Source organism: Dama dama, chromosome 17 (assembly GCF_033118175.1).
Source record: "Dama dama isolate Ldn47 chromosome 17, ASM3311817v1, whole genome shotgun sequence".
Taxonomy (NCBI): domain Eukaryota; kingdom Metazoa; phylum Chordata; class Mammalia; order Artiodactyla; family Cervidae; genus Dama; species Dama dama.
Window position 1 is genome coordinate 53,166,717 of NC_083697.1, and position 22,803 is coordinate 53,189,519.

The 22,803-nt window shown below is 36.5% G+C and overlaps 1 long non-coding RNA gene across 2 annotated transcripts in view; it reads right to left on the minus strand.

Annotated features, from left to right (window-relative positions):
• Nucleotides 1-2,781: 2,781 nt before the first annotated feature.
• Nucleotides 2,782-22,803, minus strand: part of LOC133071926 (uncharacterized) — a 62,068-nt gene continuing 42,046 nt past the window's right edge. The window contains exons 3-5 of one of the 2 annotated variants that reach the window (XR_009696560.1): nt 6,859-6,897; nt 4,931-4,973; nt 2,782-3,277 (exon numbers count right to left, since the gene is read on the minus strand). This is a non-coding gene — a long non-coding RNA (uncharacterized LOC133071926). The remainder of the gene's footprint in view (nt 3,278-4,930; nt 4,974-6,858; nt 6,898-22,803) is intronic. The other variant, XR_009696561.1, reaches the window with a different exon arrangement.

Consider the following 22,803-nt stretch of genomic DNA (forward strand, 5'->3'; position numbering starts at 1 on the left):
CGGTTGAGCTATTTCAAATCCTAAAAGATGATGCTGTCCAAGTGCTGCACCCAATATGCCAGCAAATTTGGAAAACTCGGCAGTAGCCATAGGACTGAAAAAGGTCAGTTCTCATTCCAATCCCAAAGAAAGGCAATGCCAAAGAATGCTAAAACTACTGCACAATTGCACTCATCTCACACATTGGTAAAGTAATGCTTAAAATTCTCCAAGCCAGGCTTTGACAGTATGTGAACTGTGAACTTCCAGATGTTCAAGCTGGATTTAGAAAGGACAGAGGAACCAGAGATCAAATTGCCAACTTGCACTGGATCATCAAAAACCAAGAGAGTTCCAGAAAAACATCTACTTCTGCTTTATTGACTACGCTAAAGCCTTCGACTGTGTGGATCACAACAAACTGTGGAAAATTCTTAAAGAGATGGGAATACCAGACCACCTGACCTGCATCTTTACAAAACTGCATACAGGTCAGGAAGTGATAGTTAGAACTGGACATGACTCAGGCCTGGTGCACTGGGAAGACCCAGAGGAATCGGGTGGAGAGGGAGGTGGGAGGGGGGATCAGGATGGGGAATACATGTAACTCCATGGCTGATTCATGTCAATGTATGACAAAACCCACTGAAATGTTGTGAAGTAATTAGCCTCCCACTAATAAAAAAAAAAAAAGAAGAACAACCATAGTTATACCATCAAAAAAAAAAAAAAAAAAAACTGGACATGAAACAACAGACTGGTTCCAAATCGGGAAAGGACTACGTCAAGTCTGTATGTTGTCATCCTACTTACTTAACTTATATGCAGTGTACGTCATGAGAAACACTGGACTGGATGAAACACAAGTTGGAATCAAGATTGCCATGAGAACATCAATAACCTCAGATATGCAGATGACACCACCCTTATGGCAGAAAGTGAAGACCAAAAGAGCCTCTTGATGAAAGTGAAAGAGGAGAGTGAAAAAGTTGGCTTAAAGCTCAACATTCAGAAAAGTAAGATCATGGCATCTGGTCCCATCACTTCATGGAAAATAGATAGGGAAACAGTGACAGACTTTACTTTTGGGGGCTCCAAAATCACCACAGATAGTGACTGCAGCCATGAAATTAAAAGACACTTTCTCCTTGGAAGTGAAGTTATGACCAACTTAGACAGCATATTAAAAAGCAGAGACATAACTTTGCCAACAAAGATCCATCTAGTCAAGGTTATGGTTTTTCAGTATACATATATGGATGTGAGAGTTTCTAGAAAGTTTCTATAAAGAAAGTTTTCAGTTTCTATAAAGAAAGCTGAGCACTGAAGAATTGATGCTTTTGAACTGTGGTATTGGAGAAGACTCTTGAGAGTCTCTTGGACAGCAAGGGGATTCAACCAGTCCATCCTAAAGGAAATCAATCCTGAGTATTCATTGGAAAGACTTATGCTAAAGCCGAAACTCCAACACTTTGGCCACCTGATGCAAAGAACTGACTCATTTGAAAAGACCCTGATGCTGGGAAAGATTGAAGGTGGGAGGAGAAGAGAATGACAGAGGATGAGATGGTTGGATGGCATTGCCAACTCAATGGACATGAGTTTGAGTAAAGTCCAGTCGTTGGTGATGCACAGAGAGTCTGGCATGCCGCAGTTCATGGGTCTGCAAAGATTCGGACATGACTGAGCAACTGAACTGACTGAAACCTAAAATACATCATGCATAAAATGGGCAAAATAATGTCTACCTTTCATTGTTGTTGTGAATGACTTAATGAGATAGATTATGGCTATAAACTGCTTAGTACACTACTGGCTCCTAGAAGATATAAAAAGGATGATTATTATTTGTCACAGATATGTTAACCCTTTGTCAATTCATTTTCCTCCTTTTAAGTAAATAGATAGTGAGCATTTTCCAATGCCACTTGCGTCATGGTGAGGCTGTGTCACTGATGTCCAGTAAACAGAAGTGACAGGCATCACTTCCAGACTTGGCCCATGGAAACTGCTCAAGTGGGATTTTCCCATGCTCCCTATCATGTCATCAACTTATATAGACAAGCTCAGCACCTTTATTATGATATGTTGTAGTTGGCAGAGGCATAATGAAAGAATTTGGGAAAAACTCACTAATTAGGGTAGAACTATAGATCAAAAAGCACCTATTTTAGATTATACATAAGTTAAAAGTAAAATACTATATATTGCCTATTTTTTGAGCTTTTGTTTTGGAGTTGCTAGTTCTCACTTTCACTAGCGTTATCTTAACTGAATATGGTGTCATTAGCAGAGCTATTTACTGTATCCATTGTGTCAAAAGAAAATAAAAATAATGGGATAAATACTATTAATAGCACCAATGATATGCTGCTGAATGTCAGGTCCCAGATTCTTCATAGATTATATTCCATATCACATATTTATTGATGAGAATCAGTAATAAGCAAAATTAACTTTGATTTACTTATGTAAAAAGTAAACAATACGATGATTTTAAGTAATCCAAAGAGTCAGCAGAGAAAGCTTAGAGAATAGGGTCAGAATATGGAAAGAAACCAAGTGAAATTGATCTCAGATGGCTTCTGCCTGCAACAGCTAGGAGTGGGGCTTGGTTCCCAGACAGAGATCAGGGTCGGATGGCCGTGATGAAAACACCAGATCCTAGCTGCTAGATCAGTGGTCAGTGACCAGGGTCCAGCTAGGCCCTTCAGCTTTGCAGAAAAGAATTTCCACAAAGAGAGAAAGCAGTAAAGCAAATAAATAAAATGTGCTTTTTATTTTTTTATCTTGTGTGTTTTTTTCTTATTATTTATTAAAAGGAAAACGTATAGTACATGTGGATAAACACATGGGTGGACTCAAGGAGAGAGAGTTACAGAATTGCTTCCTCATCGCAGTTTGAATCACTTTTGTGGAGCATTTCTTCTGGGTTTCCTTTGGTTAATTGTTTCAATTTGCCTGGTTCACAGTCCATATTTGATATATTTCAGGATCCTCCCGTGTGTGAACTTGTTTCTCTTAGCCAAGATGGATTTTATTGAAAAGGCATATGGGTAGGGAATACCCTTGATATAACTTCCCTTTGACTTCCAAGGAACTTTTTTCTGTATATATTTGGTCAGGGAGGTCTCCTGACTTCGAGAAAAGAAATGTGCAGTCTGGGCAGGTCCCAACCTCCTCCCTTAATTGTCCTTCTATTCACATCTTCCCTTGTGATTCCCTTGTGGCTCAGCTGGTAAAGAATCCGCATGCAATTCGGGAGACCTGGGTTCGATCCCTGGGTTGGGAAGATCCCCTGGGGAAGAGAAAGAATTCTATGAACTGTATAACTATATAGTTCATGGGATCGCAAAGAGTTGGACATGACTGAGCAACTTTTCACTTTCATTCATGTCTTGGAGTTTCATTCCACAGGGAACAAATCTCTAATCACTTTACCCTGGAGTGAGGGGCATCTACCTCCTGCCTCCAAACCATGCATCCAAAAATCTACCCATTTTATACAATAGAAACAGTCTAAAGGGAATTCTTTCATTGGGTGTATGCCATTAGGTGGTTCATCATTCAGGGGATACTGACACCCATGCTGGACATCATCTCCATGAAATGTTGTAAGACTTTCTGTCAATAGCACTTGATCCAGACCAGTTGGGAATCTCTGCTTGACTGAAACAATGCCATAGTCCAATGTGTTAACTCCCAGCAGCTGAAGAAAGTGAGTACTGGCTCCCTTTAGCTTTGAGAATGAAAGGCATAGACTTCTCTTTTTTCCAAATTCACATATTTGGAATTATTAAAAGTAGAAAGGTAATTGAGTTTCTAGTTAAACAAAATTAAATAGAAGTTAATGCTGCACTTCACTATTTTAAACTCTAAATATTTATATACATGATTCTTCCTCTTGTAGTCCCCAAAATATGCTCTGGCCTAACTAACTCTGGGGTAATGGGACTTGGACTTACCTTTTCCTTAGTGGGAGATACATAAGGTTTCCATCAATATCTACATCAATATGCAGGAACTCTTTATTTTGGCAAAATATAATCAAATATATTAAAGGTGAATTCTACGAACAATTTTCACACATGATATTGGGAAAGAAAGGAAAAAGGTGGAAATCAGTTGGAGACTACCTTCCTCATTCTACAACGAATCAATCAACGAAAGTTTGCATTACAGCATCCCTCCTCTTTCACATCCTCCCTTTCACATTTTATTTTCCTCCAGCCATCACATAGTTGGTTGAGAGATCTTTTAATACATCTTATAATAAAAATCTGTATTCCCAAAGCATATGTGATTATTGAAGCTCTACCTGAATATGTGCTTTGGTCATCTATTATCATGTCAGGTAAAATGAACTTAAGTAGTTATTCCATCAGGGGTAAATGACTACTCTTCTGTGTCTGAAGAGGTCTGATTATAATGCATATGAACCTCTAGGCATGATGATCATAATAGGTAGTGCTTACACCATGTGTCAGGCACCGATCTGATAGCCTGTTTGGTGGGAATTGTTGTCATTTCCATTACACAGTTTTGGAATCATACTGGAGAGTGAAGTTGTTTGCTACTCAAGATAATTAGTATCAGTTTTATACTTCAGTAACAGAAGAGTCAGTCTAGTCTTGCTAAAGAGAAAGCTTTTGTTGAAACTATTCAGAGCCTACCTCTCTTTCTCACCCATCATAGTTCTTTTTGATATTAATTTCATTGGGAAAACACTGGATTTGCTGACTCCCATCCACAAAGTAGCTGAAGCTGTTGCACTTAGTAAGTAAGGTTGCACAGTGGTTAGAGTTATAATGCTGAGCATTTGCAAACCACATATTCTCACATTCTGGACCCACCTAGAAATGACCCTCTACTCCATCTTCCACTAAGTTTCTTACTGTCAATAATTCATTCTTGTTCTTTCAAAACTCTTGATTATCTTCAGAAAATTTACCTCTTTCCATGAATTGCTGGTTTCTAACATGTCAATTTTCTTCCTGGAAAAGTAAAATACAAGATGCACTTGATATTTGGCCCAAGAGAAGTTTTAACATTTCTATTTTCTTTCTTGTGACTGGGTAACTGAGAACATTTTCTTTCTATGATACTTCTGAATGCTCTCATGTAACACTTGCTCAGTTGTGTCTGACTCTTTGAGACCTCGTGAACTGTAGCCCACCAGGTTCCTCTATCCTTGGAATTTCCCAAGCAAGACTCCTGGAATGGGTTGCCATTTCCTACTCCAGGGGATCTTCCCAACACAGAAATTGAACCCATCTCTCTCACATCTCCCATATTGATGGGCAGATTCTTTACCACTGTGCTGCCAGGGAAGCCAGATACATAATAGGCTACTGTTTGTGTTGCATGTGTATTTATTGAGTATATTTGCACCACTTTTCTAATCTATATTCAAATTGTTAAATGGAGCTCTCCATGAGATTATCAAAGTAGATTGAAGGACAATCAACACTATGGCAAGAGTAGGCCAGATGATAGGATGGGCTCCATGACTATGAAATACATGTATGACTTTAGTACCTATTCAGGCTCATTCCTCACATATACTCTCACTTGAAGACAGAATTTTGTTGCTTATAGGTAATTGATGGGTCCCAGAAAGAAATAACAACCAGTGATGGTTGCTTAGCATCCACAGTCCATTGTTTCCTTTCTATCAGGGTCTACTAGCTAATCAGAAGCTATTTTTTAAATTACTTTTTAAGATTCAGATTTATAAATCCTTCCTATATTTTCATAGTTGTTTTATTTTATTTATTTATCTTTTGGCTGCACTGCACAGCATGTGGGATCTTGGTTCCTGCACCAGGGATCAAATCTGAGTCCTCTGCATTGGCAGTACACAGTCTTAAACATTGGACCATCAAGGAAGCAAGAAGAGCAATTTTTTAAAAGAATAATGATATCTTCTGTGATTCTGAGGCTTTCTATAGGTTCTATATGATGTAATGAACAGCAGATGATACTTTGAGCTTCATGGAAATTGATAACTTACAATGGCTTAGTGAAAGAGTTAATGATTTTGGAAACTGGTCCAGCCTTCTCTTGCTGTGTATTCTACTCAAGATTGAAAACTTTCAGGGTCAACAAAAAAATGTGACATAAGCAGCCAAAAGTAACATAAATTGATTCTAAAACCCATAAGTATTTAAAAATAATTATATAGAGATATAAGTTATTTGCAAAACATTCATGCCATTTCATGAAGGGAAAAAAAAAAAAAAAAACAAGTTTAGGTCCATCAGGTAATGAATGTTTTCATTATCATGCTCATTTAGCTCTTAAACCTGTTGTTTGTTTATTGTGTATACTTAACTTTTTATCTTTATCTAGTTTTCCTTCAAGGTAACTAAACTACCATATAAAGCCAGATGCAGGCCTCTGCCAAGTTGCTCCTAAAGTAAGGCAGGAGGTTTTTCCATATCATAGCTCTGGGCTCCAGTGCTTAATACTGCCAAGATAGGTTTGGGATCAAACACATAATTTCTCATATTTCTATTGAACTCAGTTACTGCTATAAATGTAAGCTTTCCACAAGTGGTATCATTGATCTCATAATTCTATAATTGTTTTCATTATAACTTCAAGGACTTAATCCTCACCCTCCACCTCCCTGTTAAACTGTCCCAGTATGCCATTGCTATGGAGGCATATCTGTGTTCCTTTTCATATGTTGAAATCTTACACCCAAGGTGACGATACTAGGAGGTGAGGTCTTTGAGAAGTGATTAGTCCATGGTGGTAAAGCCTCTGTAAATAGGATTAATGCCCTTACCAGAGAGACCCTGGAGCTCCCCAGGGCCCTTCTACCACGTGAGGACACAGAAAGAAGACACTGTTTGTCTCTCACCAGATACTGACCTGTCAGTGCTGTGACCTTGAGCTTTTCAGTCTTCAAAGCTATGAGAAATAAGTATTTATTGTTGGTGAGTCACCCAGTTTGTAATATTTTTATACCAACCTGGATAGACTAAGGTACCCATGGAATCTTGAAATGTAATCAGCAATCTTCCTTTTATTCTTTATCATTACATAGTATATACCTTTGCTGTGGCTCATTATGTAGCTCCTAAACTACAATGAGAATACATTGGTTCTGGTAAATACACAGCTGTCTCTGGAGCCGAAGCAAAATATGTTTATTTTTGCACATTTCAGATATATTAGAATCAGGGGTTGGAGCTGACAAATACTTAATTGTTCCATCTAAATATCCCTCTGAATCTATAGTACTTGGTTTTGAATTTCAGCTTTATGAAGAATAAACCTTGTGAATGGTGTTTGTTCTTTTCAAAAAGGTTCTGAGTTGATATTAAGTGAAATCAGAAACTATTCTGAGACAGACACCAAGAGTACATTTTCCATTAAAAATTTAAAGAGTACACTGAAATTTAGGTCATGGTTATACAAATAACATACTGGGATTTTAATTAGAAATGTAATATGGTTAGCTGTGCTATAAAATTCTCAATTTAGAAATGAATTAAAATATTTTAAAGAGAAGATTCATAAAAAAATCAAAAGTATAATTTTGGCTTGATTAAAGGGAACTTCTTTTAAAAAATCCTGGATTGACCCATATGTTCATTTTGACTACTGCTGATTATCAAGATACTCTGCTTCTATTGATTTATCTGCCTTTTCACAGTTTCTGCTCATTTAAGAACTTTCTTCAGTAGGTGAGAGGAGAGAAATTAAAACTCTAGGCAACCTTGTTTACTACTTACAGATTTCTAATAAAATCAAACCCCAAAATGAGTTCTTAATACTTGCAGGTTTCATTAATTAAGGAATCATCTATTTTCTTTAATACATAATAATAAAGTAATAATTGAAATATCAATAACCTCAGATATGCAGATGATACCACCCTTATGGCAGAAAGTGAAGAAGAACTAAAGAGCCTCTTGATGAAAATGAAATAGGACAGTGAAAAAGTTGGCTTAAAGCTCAACATTCAGAAAACTAAGATCATGGCATCTGATCCCATCACTTCATGGCAAGTGTATGGAGAAACAGTGGTAGACTTTATTTTTTTGGGCTCCAAAATCATGGCAGATGTGACTGTAGTCATGAAATTAAAAGATGCTTGCTCTTTGGAAGGAAAGCTATGACCAACCTAGACAGCATATTAAATGGCAGAGACATTACTTTGCCAACAAAGGTCTGTCTAGTCAAGGCTATGGTTTTTCCAGTAGTCATGTATGGATGTGACAGTTGGACTATAAAGAAAGCTGAGCACCAAAGAATTGATGTTTTTGAACTGTGGTGTTGGAGAAGAGTCCCTTGGACTGCAAGGAGATTCAATCAGTCCATCCTAAAGGAAATCAGTCCTGAATATTCATTGGAAGGACTGATGCCGAGAAAGATTGAAGGCTGAAGGAGAAGGGGACAACAGAGGATGAGTTTGTTGGATGGCATCACCAACTCAATGTACGTGAGTTTGAGTAATCTCCGGGAGTTAGTGATGGACAGGGAGGCCTGGCGTGTTGCAATCCATGGGGTCACAAAGAGCTGGACATGACTGAGCAACCGAAATGAATAATGTAATAGTAGACAAAATAAGAAAAGACTCTATCAGTAATTTAATATTATAGCACTTTCTAATAGCTCTATTCCATGCATTGTAAGATCACTGAAATAATAATTGTTTATAATTTTAATAAGTACAATCTGAATTAAAATCACCACATTTTGATGCACACACAAAAATGCCATTGCTCTTAAAAAAAAAATAATCCTGAGGTTGTTCTTCATCTTTTTGTTGTTGTTGTTTTTATCTTTTTACTTTGTGTTTGGGAATTAATACAGTAAAGACAGATCAAAAGCTTTGCAGACTTGGACACGGTTAGGAAACATTAATTTCAGTGTTTAATGGGAATTCAGTATGACCTGCTACTTAACGTTTTTCACTTGTATACATTTTTGTTGTTAGTTTGACTTTTACCTTTGGAATTGTATCTATGAAGCATTACATTGCAATGCATTCTCTGCAAAAACCTTCATAAATATTCTTTATGGCATCTTTGTTTGCATTTCCTTCTATTGCGTCAATCTATCCTTGTCCCCTATTCCCTACACACTTTAAATTTATTCATCCTAAATGTACTGCAAAACCTATAAAATTATGAAGTCTAAGGAAACTTCTTCCAGCATCTTACTCAAATTATATTATTTTTCTTACTATTCCCAATAAATTTTATCAACTTTAGGTATTCAGCAATTTCATCAATAGGCTAAATTTAAATATTTATCATGGCATTAATTTTGGTACTGCTGTATGTTAAGTGGCTAAGGTTGGTGGATGTGACTTGCTAGGGAAGTTGACTCTTTTTGATCTTCCAGACCACATCCAGTCTGAAGATCTTTATTAAGGTTAATTTAGTGGCTCTGGCTGAAAACTTTGATTTAAATTAGTTAATGAGAAATTAAAATATAAAGGTTACTGAAAATATACTGTTTTCTTCAAGGAGTTGGAGGAAATTTTGACATCTCATAATAGTTACTTTAAATGATGTGTCTTACAACTACTCAAATATACTAAAGTTTGTGATGGTTCATTTGTGATAGTGCAGTGGTTCTAGGGAGTTGTGATCAGTGGCATTCTAAATTGATCTGTCAGGAGAGAGGGATGTAATATATACATTTTTCCCCTCCAAATTCTCAATAACCTGAGGCCATTCATTCTGTTTCAAAGTGTTAAACTTTGGGGAATTTGGGGCTTGCTTATTAGCAATTCTAGGTGAGTCTGAAAGACTTTATGCACTTTATAATCTCTGTAAATTATTAAACTATAATGTGGAAAGTGTTCTAAGGTGAATCATAGCTTTTAGGTTTCAAAATAAAACCAGTACAACATAATGAAGTTAATTGAAGTATTAAGGGTTTTGTTGTTATTCCTGTTGTTTTTGTTTTAGTGATGCCATCACATGTATTCACATGCAAACATTAGGGGCATTTTTCCTTCCATATTCCAGTCCTTCCTTTCTGATGTGCTGAGAATGTAACCATCCTGACTTAGAGAATACATATCTGAACACCTAGGAAAAGAGAAAGTCCTTCTGGTAGATGAGAAATGATTTTGCTATTCAGTTTCTACCATATCTTCTGTCCTGTGATTATATTTTGTGGAATAATTTGGATGTTCTGCTTTAAAAAAGAAAACAAAATCTGAACCAAAAGCTAACATGCCAACACTTTTGAAATGTCATTTCTAGAAGGAACTCTTTTCCAAACGTATTTTGGGAAGTGATATTGTTAACAGCTCAATGGTAACAAGAAAAACGCTACAATCCAATAAAAATCCCACTTAGCGGGAGTGCAGTGTGAGAAGGGGATTTCTGGAAATACCCTCACAAATTTTATAAGCAAGATACCAGCCACTAATGTTTTCCACTAGAGGTTTGCAATTTCAACTGACTGTAGATTCCACTGCCTGCCTTTATGTTTCTGCTATAACAGAGACAACAAAAAAAACAACTATATGTACTTGCCAAGCAAGATGTTACACCATAAATTAACCATAAGCGTTTCTATGAGTATAGATATTGTACTTAGCATGTTGAATTAATCCAAAAGAAATAGAAATTTGCTAGCCTTTCCCACAAATCTAGCCCTCAATTACGTTTGTGAAAGGCATACACTAACCATTTGCCAAGTAAATAGCTCCATATAGATATTTTAAACTCTTTTCCTCAAAGGTGAGAAGAGTGTAAGACACTCAAGCATTTGCAGTCTTGACTAAGACACCCTTGGATTATAATAGTCTCAGGAGTAAGTCTTTATCCCAGCATTAATTTTCTAGGAAGTTATAAAAAATAAGCTTGAATGTAAATCCTTTCTTTTATGGTTAAAACCACAAGTTAAAAACTAAGAGCTATGCAGCAATTTCTTGTGGATCCAATTGCCAGTAAACAGTCTTTAACTGTAAAAAGATCACCACTGATAGAGATAAAGGGGCTTTGGGTTTTGTCCTTGTGTGCTATTTAGCATTTGAGGAACAGTCAGCTCTCAAGTAAGCATCTGCACAATAAAAGCTGTATTAATAGAATAATATTTTAATTATTGTAGTTATTATTATCTTTGCTTTAATCAAGTGCTAGTGGTTCGAGGCATAGAAACAAACCATGGAGAACATTTTTTTCCCCTCTGTAGTACTTAAAGATTTTTTTTCAATTTTTCATTTTATTTTGTTTTCCAGAATATTTCAGTTTCTATAGACTTTTTAATAAATATAGACATTAGGAGGATATGTAATTTGCATATATAAATTGCAATATAAATTTTATTTATAATGATGGAAAAAGTCACAAACTTTATCATTACCTCACTATTTATTAAACTGATCACATACAGCCATATAATCACTCTAATCCCATTATTGAATAACCAAAAAACACAAACAGAAAACAGACAAACAAAACCCTAGACAGGGATACACACTTTACCCAGTTGAATTTATGCAAAGCATTAACTAAATACCAAAGCCTCTTTATCCTGACCCATGTTTGTCAGTTCGAACAAATAACTTTTTAAACATGGCAATTTCCCATAGAAGAAAAAGAAATTTAGGACATGCAATTTACCCTCTTTAAAGAAAGGCAGATTGCTTAGACTAGTGCTTTATGGATATAATCATTAGGTATTTTGATGGTTTATCATACTATTTAATCTCTTCTAAGGGTCAATTTGATTCAGCAGAATATTTTTGGAGAAATTAACTATCTTCAAAGAATCTAAATAACCCACAGGTATTGGAATTGTGACATATGTTTTATTATACACATACAATACATATACTAGTACATATACAATAACTAGTATTACACATATACTAGTTGTGACTAGTCTTAAGATCTTGAGTTGCTGCTTAGCAAATATCATAACGGTAAAAATACCCCTTAAAAAAACACTTAAATTACCCATAAAATATGCTGTTCTTAAAAATCATGTTTAAATGATCAGATACTACATGCTACACAGGGATCAGCAAACTATAGTTCACGAGGCAAATCCCTTCTGTCCTCTGTCTGATTTTTCAAATAAAGTTTTATTGGGATATGGCCCGGCTATTTCTTTACTCATCTTTGAGTAGAGTAATTGTAACACAGTCTATCTAGCTGCAGAGCTTAAAAAAATTATGATTTGGCCCTTTACACAAAGTTTGTCAATCTTTGAAGTAGATTATAAGGACTGAATGAAAATTCTATTTATGATTTTCTAGTTTCTCAAAGCATTCAGCATTCTGATTTTAAATTTATACTGATGAGGAGAAGTTGCTGAAGATTTCCAAAATATTCTAGCTCATCCAGAAGTCTAACTCCATTTGGCATTAATGTTAGGTTTCTATAAACTTAGTACATGTGAATGGAGATTTAATTGTTGTCTGTTGTTGTGTAAAGCTAGTATTTGTGAAAGTACTTATGGAGAGGTGTAGCACGTTAATAGGTATTAAATAAACACTACCTACATTTGAATTGAAACCTTGCTTGGTACAATCCCCTACATTTGGCTCCTTGGAAAATTTTCTACACACTTTGCTATTACTTAGAATCATTGCCCTGTAATGCACAGATGGACTGTGTGTGAGTTCCGTGGCTTCTAAGAATCAAGTCTAAAACCCCATTATGAGTTAAAATGTGGATGGAGTGGTGTTCACGCCAAGAGTTCAGATTCTGTAAAAAGTACTCTCAATTACAAAGCAGGGGTTTGATGCTTATAAGATGACAGATTGAGTCCATAATATGTTATATTATGTTATAATATGCTAATTATAGTCCATAATATGTTAATTATAGTTATAACTAGCAATTGTAGGGTCTTTTCTCTGAGATAGAAAACACACTAACAAAAAATGCACATAGCAATTGTCACAAAAGTTTTAGTTATTGTTATCATTATGGTTATGATTATTATTCTTAGCTGAGAGCTCTTTGTATTGTATCAAGCCTTGATATTTATTTTATCTCCTTTAATTTCCCCATTTTTCATCAATTACACTAACTCATTCCTATTTCTCTCTCTTTCTCTCCCTCTCTTTTAATCCTACCGTGTAGTTCTTAAATAAAGTATAGCATGAAAAGTGGATTCACTGTGAAATTAAAGAAGCACAGATTTCAGGGCTCCACTTAAATGGACCCTTTCCAAAGCCTTGAAAGGACCTTAGGGATGACTTGGTTTTGTTTATTTGCAAGTTCTTCACAATATAATATTTTAGCTGAAGTCAGTTAAGAATACTGTCTCCTTCTACTCCAAGTTCCCTTTATTTTCTGTTGTCAGATTGGAATTTTTGTTTTTGATTAATGTAAATGATGTTGAGTTGGAAATATATTTAATTTAAATTTAATAGGTTATATTTATGTGGTTCATGTAGGTATTGTCAGTCATCTTATTAATAGTATAGGAACGGCACCTATAACATTTATACCATGCACTGTGCCAATTCAGGAGACCTGGGTTCCATCCCTGGGTTGAAAGATCCCCTGGAGAAGGGAAATGCTACCCACACCAGTATTTTAGCCTGAAGAATTCCATGGACTGTATAGTCCATGGGGTTGCAAAGAGCCGGACACGACTGAGTGACTTTCACTTGTGCCAATTCACCTATGTTAGGACTCAAAAATTTATGATCTGAGGTGTGATTGTAATAGTAGCCAGAAGTATGGCTGCTGCTGCTGCTAAGTCACTTCAGTCTACTTAAGACTACTGGAGTGGGCTGCCATTTCCTTGTCCAACGCATGCACACACGCTAAGTCGCTTCAGTCATGTCCGACTCTGTGCGACCCCATGGACAGCAGCCCACCAGGCTCCCCTGTCCACGGGATTCTCTAGGCAAGAGTACTGGAGTGGATTGCCATCTCCTTCTCCAGAAGTATGGCTGGTGGAGAAACAACAAGCTTGGACATGTTCACAGACAGAAGCTCTGGAAAATTCTCTTATTATTGGACTTGTAAAGTAGTAAGCGAGTAATTCAGTTCTATAATGTTTCTAGTTAATTCAGAAGTTCTCTTTTTGATAGAAGTTTTCCTGACTTAATAACATTTTTTAAATGAACATCTCATCCGTGATAGAATTAGAAAGCTTAAATAAACTTATGTGTTGATATCACTAACAAAAAAAAATTGTGATCAATCCTCAAAGAGAAAAATATATATTATCTTTATATTTTAAATGTAAAATCAAAATTGCAAAATCTTTTGAAAAAGCAGTCTCTGTTCAAAGGGCTGGGAAAATGAGAACTGTCAGTTAGTTAAAAATTAATGTTCTTTTTCAATATTCTGTCTTTTCCATAGTGTTTATGTCTTTTTTGTGTATTTTCAGCTTCCTCAATGGCTAAGATATCTGGCTTTGTTGGAATCCCTCTCCAGCATCAATAGCTTTATTGAAGATTGAGGTTGGTAACCACTGGAGAACAGGTCCTTGAAGAAGCTGTAAAACAAGAGACTCTGTCTTTGATTTTTAACTTGATTACAGTGGTCAGCATATTATTCATGAAGTTCAACTGAAATTGAAACTAGATAATTACATTTGTTCTCCCCAATTCACCTTAGTTCATTCTATTCCCAACCATTGTTTTAAACAGCAATACCTAATTTCAGTGTGGAAATACTCTCTCTAAGGAGCACTGACTGTAGACATTTTGAAAGTCTTTGTGTTCCAGACTTCAGTGTCCTATAAATATTTTCCTAAAACCAATTAGCTCAGTCTTGTGTCTATCATGTCATAGGAGATATAAGAGTATATAATCATGGACTGGCAAATTTCATGGTCTGAAGTCCCATGCCTTTGCCTTTTCTCTTTCTTTTCATTTAGATGTTGACCTAAAAAGGTATGGATCATTTTAAAATGTGATTTCAGCTCAGCTAACAGCATAAACTTGGGACTTGGAAAATTATTATTGTTAGCTCTGATAATAAAATATTTAAGAATGCTGACAGACTGCTAGGTGCAAATCTGCATTAAATCTGTCTTTACTGAGTTTGTTTTAAGAAGATACAGTACTGCATATGAAATGTAGGATTGTGGAATCCAAATAATCCAACTTATGTCAAAACTAAACAAATCATCTACTATGGTTCTAAGAAAATAGTAATAATAATGGTCTGTCTAGAGAACATTATCTGTAGCAACTGGTGAACAAAATTCTACGAATACATTAGCATGCAAGAATATATCTTACGATGTGTAGATTCTGCTTACTCTCAGTCCCCAGGTTTTAAAAACTTCTTTGATAACCTAATATACCAATTTGAGACCTGCATTTACTGACTAAGGAATTTCAGGCTTCAGAAATGCTGGTCTGCAAACTTTCCAGTCCTTCCTACTCTTGCATTAATTACTGCAAACTGATAGGTTGAGTTAAACAGGGCTCACTGGCAGTTGCATCAAGTACAGTATACTTGCTATCTATTATTATTATTTTTTTTACTTGCTATCTATTCTATAGCGGAAAAGCTAAATGCAGAAACTCAGAAAGAGGGATGCTATAAATATCTCCCTCACCATTCCTCTCAAATAGATTAAAGCTGTAGGGGCAGAAAAGAAAGTAAACTTCAGTTAGAGAAATCATCTTGCTATCAAGAATGTGATGACTAGAATTGTGGCGTCCATTTTGGGCTTTCCTTCTCAAAATTATCCTCAGAGACTTGGACAGGATCCAAAACAGAATAATGAGAATTATTAGGCAAGGGAAAATCTGGCATTCTTCTGCTGTAGTAGACTTGTATGTAATTACATCCAACACCATCCATATCTACTGACAGCTGCCTTTTACTTCAACTGAAAGGATGGGAATTGAGTGGGAATTTTAGTTAATATAATCTCAAGATGCTTTTGCTTGATAAGAATGAAAACTAACTTAACCATGTGTTAAAAATATGGCAATCATAATATTTGGTGGTTGCTTTTAGGGTTGCATTCTTGATTCATAGAGAATGAGGGGTGTCAAACTAGAAACAATCAAATTTGAAGAATATACCACAAAACAGTTAAATCAGCATCTTCTTTGATGAAAGTGAAAGTCACTCAGTTGTGTCGGACTCTTTATGACCCCATGGACTATACAGTCCATGAAATTTTCCAAGTCAGAATACTGGAATGTGTAGCTATCCCCTTCTCCAGCAGATCTTCCTGACCCAGGAATTGAACCAGGGTCTCCTACATTGAAGGCAGATTCTTTACCAGCTGAGCTACCAGGGAAGCCCTTTTTTTGATACTGTACCTTTTACTCATTAGTTTTTGCTTTCTGACTAATTCACATGATATAAGGATCCTTTTGATGCCTCTGGTCTTCTTGATGTTGAAGGTCATAGCTGATTTGTGTCTGAAAATGTGCAGATGGATATTGTTTGTTTCATTACCCTTGTCATCCTTGACACCCTTGAGTCCTGAGCATCAGTGTCTTAGCCACTGGTAGAGGTGGAGTTTTCCTACACACTTACAACATCAGAATGGCTCCAGACTTACAGAGAAATATCAGAGAACAAGTAAAGTAATTGATAGCTCTTGATACACTGATTTGGCAGTGTATTTTTCCAATAGGCATTTAATTTCATTTAATTCTAATCAACTGATTGTTTTGTAAACTCTAACTCAGGGGCAGGCATTGTGCTAAGAGAATAAAACACAATCCTGCCTTCAAGCAGATCATATCCTACTACATATAACAGGCAAATTCATCAAAAGTAAAATTCACCTTAAAGTAGAAATTTACTCCAGGTGTTCTGAGAGCAACCAGTTATGTACATCTCATTTAGCCAGGGTAAATCAAAGACAAATTCCTTGAGTGAATAATAGATGGACTTAGTCTTGAAAGATGAGTAGGTATTAGAAAATGAGAACTAGAGGAGAAATCCAGACAGAGGGCAACATGTATAGATGTCAATCAGCTTGAGGGATCATGATTTGCAGAAAGGAGTGTGTATAATTTGACTTGGCACATATAGATGGGTAAATAGAGAACATTTTATGGAGAGATCCAGCACTGATTTGGAAAATTGGACTTTACACCAAAAAACTGGGAACCATAGATGGACTTTAGGAGGAACGAAGAGAAAGGTCACAATGAGATTTTTATTTTAAATGTTTCACTTTGAATATTTATGAAAAATTGATAAAATAAATATGAAGTGAAGTACTTACGATGGCCCAGAGGTAAAGAATCTGCCTGCCAATTCAGGAGATGTGAATTTCATTCCTGGGTCAGGAAGATTCCTTGGAGAAGGAAATGGCTACCCACTCCAGTATTCTTGCTGGGAAATCCCATGGACAGAGGAGCCTGGTAGGCTACACTCTGTGTGGTCACAAAAAATTCAGACAAGACTTACTGACAAAAAGCAAAGCAAAAAGTTAAAATAAAGGAGACAAAGGAGTTAAGTGACAATATCCTTTATTAAATACCATATGATCCTTTTAAAAAATTGGTTGAGGATGACAATTGGTTGAGCATGGTTTGCAATTCTGGGTGTGCCATTCATTAACTGTATTATTTTCAGTCAGTCAGTTCAGTCACTCAGTCATGTCCATCTCCTTGTGACCCCATGGACTACAGCATGCCAGGCTTCCCTGTCCTTCACCAACTCCTGGAACTTGCTCAAACTCATGTCCATTGAGTCAATGATGCCATCCAACCATTTCATCCTCTGTCGTTTCCTTCTCCTCCCGCCTTCAATCTTTCCCAGCATTAGGGTCTTTTCAAATTAGTCAGTTCTTCACATCAGGTGGCCAAAGTATTGGAGTTTCAGCTTCAGTATCAGTCCCTCCAATGAATATTCAGGACTGATTTCCTTTAGGATGGACTGGTTGGATCTCCTTGCAGTCCAAGGGACTCTCAAGAGTCATCTCCAACACCACAGTTCAAAAGCATCAATTCTTCAGTGCTCAAATCTCTTTAAGTCTCAGCTTCTGCTTTCTTAAATTTTTGAGGGATTAAATACAGCAGTATATGTAATGTTGATATAATATGTAATCTTGATATAATAACTGGATTATGTTATGCAATAAATTAATTTAAGAAATCCATTTAATTATTATTTCCAATGACAATAGCAATAATGGTTAAAAATAACACTTATGAGTAATTTTTCAAATATTGTGGTAAAATACCAACCAAGTGTAGAAGTAATGTTTCTGAAGAGAATGTCACCAAGATGTTCCCTTAAGTAAAAACCCAAGCAAAAAGAAAAATTATCAAGAATCATAACCACAAACAGTGGGCTTCCTGGGTGGAGCTAGTGGTAAAGAATCACCTGCCAATGCAGGAGACGTAAAAGGCATGGGTTTGATCCCTGGGTTAGGAAGATCCCCTGGAGGAGGGCATGGCAACACACTTAGTGTTGTTGTTGTTTTTTTTTTTTTTAATTTATTCATTTATTTTAACTGGTGGCTAATTGCTTTATAATATTATGGTGTTTTTTGCCATATATTGACATGAATCAACCATGGGTGTACATGTGTCCTCCATCCCAAACCCCCCTCACCTCCCTCCCCGTTGCATTGTTATTATTCAGCTATTAAAAAGAATGCATTTGAATCAGTTCTAATGAGGTGGATGAAACTGAAGCCCATTATACAGAGTAAAGTAAATCAGAAAGTAAAACACCAATACAGTATATTAACGCATATATGCGGAATTTAGAAAGATGATAATGATGACCCTATATGCGACACGCTTAGTATTCTTGCCTGGAGAATCCCATGGACAGAGGAGCCTGGCCAGCTATAGTCCATAGGGTCACAAAGAGTTGGACATGAGTGAAGCGAGTCAGCACACACAACCACAACAATTACAACAGCAACAACCAAAATCAGCCACAACTAGAATGAATTTTATTCTTTCTTACACGTTACATCATCACAAACAGCCTATTTTCTTGTGTCATTCTTCCTTGCAAATTTGTCTAAGAATACAAAAGTAAAAAATTCAAAAGTAGCCCGAAGCAAAATGATACTTTTTAGGGGAAGCAGAGAGAAAAGAACTTAAGAGAGAGAGAGAGACCATATTCTCTAAACATTTACTTAGGATGATGCACTACTAATTTGGGCATAATGAATCTTTTTAACAGCGTTGTAAAATATAGAGAATTGTTACTATTTCATTGATCGGGAAACAAACCCCAGAAGAATAAGTTAATTATGAATAGTGAAGTTCACCAAACTGTGAGGCAGTTGTGGTCAAAAACAAAGAAAATAATAACAAAGGAACCAAAAGATGACTCTAGGATGGATCTTCTAATGTCTGAATCTGAAGTGATAGAGATTCTTCTAAGTGGTTTGATGTGGCTTAACCACCTCTGTGGGCAAAAAGTGCTGTGGGACAAATATTCTGTTTGATAAATGTATTCTGCTACCATGCTTATTGAAGTATCTACTAACCAAAGGTAAATGCCTCGATTAATAGTGAATTAAAAATCATTTAAGAAATGGGAGATACTTGATAAATTGTTGCTGTTGACTGAACCTGTATATACCACAATACTATCTTATTTTAAATGATTGCTTAGGTGCATTAGCTCAGGTAGGAAAAATAGTTGATTTCCATAGGGTAAAATATTACTCAACAGAAAACTGTTCAGTGAGGAATCACTGAAGACTATGGTGAATGAATATAGAATTTTATAATCTGTACATTAAGACAAAAGACAAAAAAAAAAAAAAAAATTGCCAGAGGCAGTTGGCAAAGAAATTACATCTGGGTGCAGTAAAGAGAATCCTAAGAGGAAAAGGTTCATTCACTGAGTGAGCTCTTTAGGGGAGCTATTATTTGATTAAGCAAGCTATTTGTTTTAAATAGAGTATGCTCTAGGACTAGTTTAATCCTGGCCCTGAAGGCTATTTTAATGGGATTGAGGATTGCTTAGGCAAAACATTCCTGATTTTTTTGATCACAGCAAATTTAATCACAGAGATAAACCCCTTTACTGTAAACCAGTTGCTCCTGATCAACTTAAGGCAACATGCACAAGGGAAGTTAAGAACTATAAAGTCTAATCTGATCCTAGGAAGCCTTTCATTTTTTCTCCTTCCAGAAGCTTTTAAGTGAACTTAATTTATTGAAGAATGAAAAAAATCTCAGAGGTAATAGAAAAATAATATTGGATTTATGTGAGACCTGCTGAGAGAGACACATCAACACAGAAAGAAAAAAAAGTAAAATCAGGGATCTCTTTTAGATCTAGATAGCATCTTTTGAACTAACAATTAAAGCATTTCTTGGGTCCCAAGATCTCTAGCCACTTGCCTTCTTCCTCTTCCAGAGTTTTCATGTTTGCTTTATGTATTATGAGCATAATATTTAATTTCCATGATTTTTAGTGGTACTTAGTGGGAAAACTCCAGGAGTTGGTGATAGACAGGGAGGCCTGGCGTGCTGTAGTTCATGGGGTTGCAAAGCGTCAGACACCACTGAGTGACTGAACTGAACTGAACTGAGAGGGAAGAATAAAAAAGGGCTTCAACTCCATTTTCATAGAAATGGAGTCCATATTGGCTTATTGGGGGAGGGCTTATTTTTAAACATCCCAGCTGAAATATAGAATTGACAACAAAGATCTAATTGTTCATAAATACAAAGAAAAATTGACAACATGCAATGTAAGATGAAAAGTGAAAGTTGCCTCCGACTCTTGGCGACCCCATGAACTATACAGTCCATGGAATTCTCCTGGCCAGAATACTGGAGTGGGTAGCCTTTCCCTTCTCCAGGGGGTCTTCCCAGCCTAGGAATTGAACCTAGGTCTCCTGCATTGCAGGAGAATTCTTTAACAACTGAGCTATGAGGGAAGCCTGATGTAAGATAAAATAAGTGAGTATTCAGTTACTTCTATATTATACATGTTAAATAATTTTACTATAAATGAATCAGTGGATAAATGAATGAGTATTCAACCAGGGCTTCCCTGGTGGCTCAGTGTTAGAGAATCCACCTGCCAAAGCAGGAGATGTGGGTTTGATCCCTGGGTTGAGAAGACCCCCTGGAGAAGGAATGGCAACCTATTCCAGTATCCTTGCCTGGGAAATGTCAAGGACAGAGGAGCCTGGCTGGCTACAATCCATGCAGTCACAAAAGAGTCAGATATGACTTAGTGGCTAAACAACAGTTCAACAACTCCTTGTAATGAATATTATCAGCAAAGAAAAACATGAAGAATTAGGTCAAGAATTTATCTTCTGGGACCATACTGTGTTTTGAGGACACATTAAACAGCAACAAGGATTATTTACACCTCTGGATTCAGACATCACTATGTCCCAGCTCATATCATTTCAGCACACCTTTTACATTATTTCTTGCTTTATTTAGCAAGCAGCTTGTCTCCAACTTCTGTCTTTGAAACTCCTACAAAATCAGTCCTTGTCTAGGGCTCACCTTGCCAGTGGCAACCAGGTCTCAGACATATATTTTACATTAGAAAAAAATAACAGAGCAAGATTATGTTTTACCTGTAGAAAGCAGTGTGTAAAATAGAGTTAGGAACAGTTGTCACATCTACTAAGTTGGGACTCAACAGCTATTTAGATTCTACCAGGTATCAGAATGAAAATATTCACCCAGGACATAAAATGACAGTAAGATTTTTTTTTTCATTTATTTTTATTAGTTGGAGGCTAATTACTTCACAACATTGCAGTGGGTTTTGTCATACATTGACATGAATCAGCCATGGAGTTACATGTATTCCCCATTCCGATCCCCCCTCCCACCTCCCTCTCCACCCGATTCCTCTGGGTCTTCCCAGTGCACCAGGCCCGAGCACTTGTCTCATGCATCCCACCTGGGCTGGTGATCTGTTTCACCATAGATAATATGCATGCTGTTCTCTCGAAACATCCCACCCTCACCTTCTCCCACAGAGTTCAAAATTCTGTTCTGTACTTCTGTGTCTCTTTTTCTGTTTTGCATATAGGGTTATCGTTACCATCTTTCTAAATTCCATATATATGTGTTAGTATGCTGTAATGTTCTTTATCTTTCTGGCTTACTTCACTCTGTATAATGGGCTCCAGTTTCATCCATCTCATTAGGACTGATTCAAATGAATTCTTTTTAATGGCTGAGTAATATTCCATGGTGTATATGTACCACAGCTTCCTTATCCATTCATCTGCTGAAGGGCACCTAGGTTGCTTCCATATCCTGGCTATTATAAACAGTGCTGCGATGAACATTGGGGTGCATGTGTCTCTTTCAGATCTGGTTTCCTCAGTGTGTATGCCCAGAAGTGGGATTGCTGGGTCATATGGCAGTTCTATTTCCAGTTTTTTAAGAAATCTCCACACTGTTTTCCATAGTGGCTGTACTAGTTTGCATTCCCACCAACAGTGTAAGAGGGTTCCCTTTTCTCCACACCCTCTCCAGCATTTATTGCTTGTAGACTTTTGGATAGCAGCCATCCTGACTGGCATGTAATGGTACCTCATTGTGGTTTTGATTTGCATTTCTCTGATAATGAGTGATGTTGAGCATCTTTTCATGTGTTTGTTAGCCATCTGTATGTCTTCTTTGGAGAAATGTCTGTTTAGTTCTTTGGCCCATTTTTTGATTGGGTCATTTATTTTTCTGGAATTGAGCTTCAGGAGTTGCTTGTATATTTTTCAGATTAATCCTTTGTCTGTTTCTTCATTTGCTATTATTTTCTCCCAATCTGAGGGCTGTCTTTTCACCTTACTTATAGTTTCCTTTGTAGTGCAAAAGCTTTTAAGTTTCATTAGGTCCCATTTGTTTAGTTTTGCTTTTATTTCCAACATTCTGGGAGGTGGGTCATAGAGGATCCTGCTGTGATTCATGTTGGAGAGTGTTTTGCCTATGTT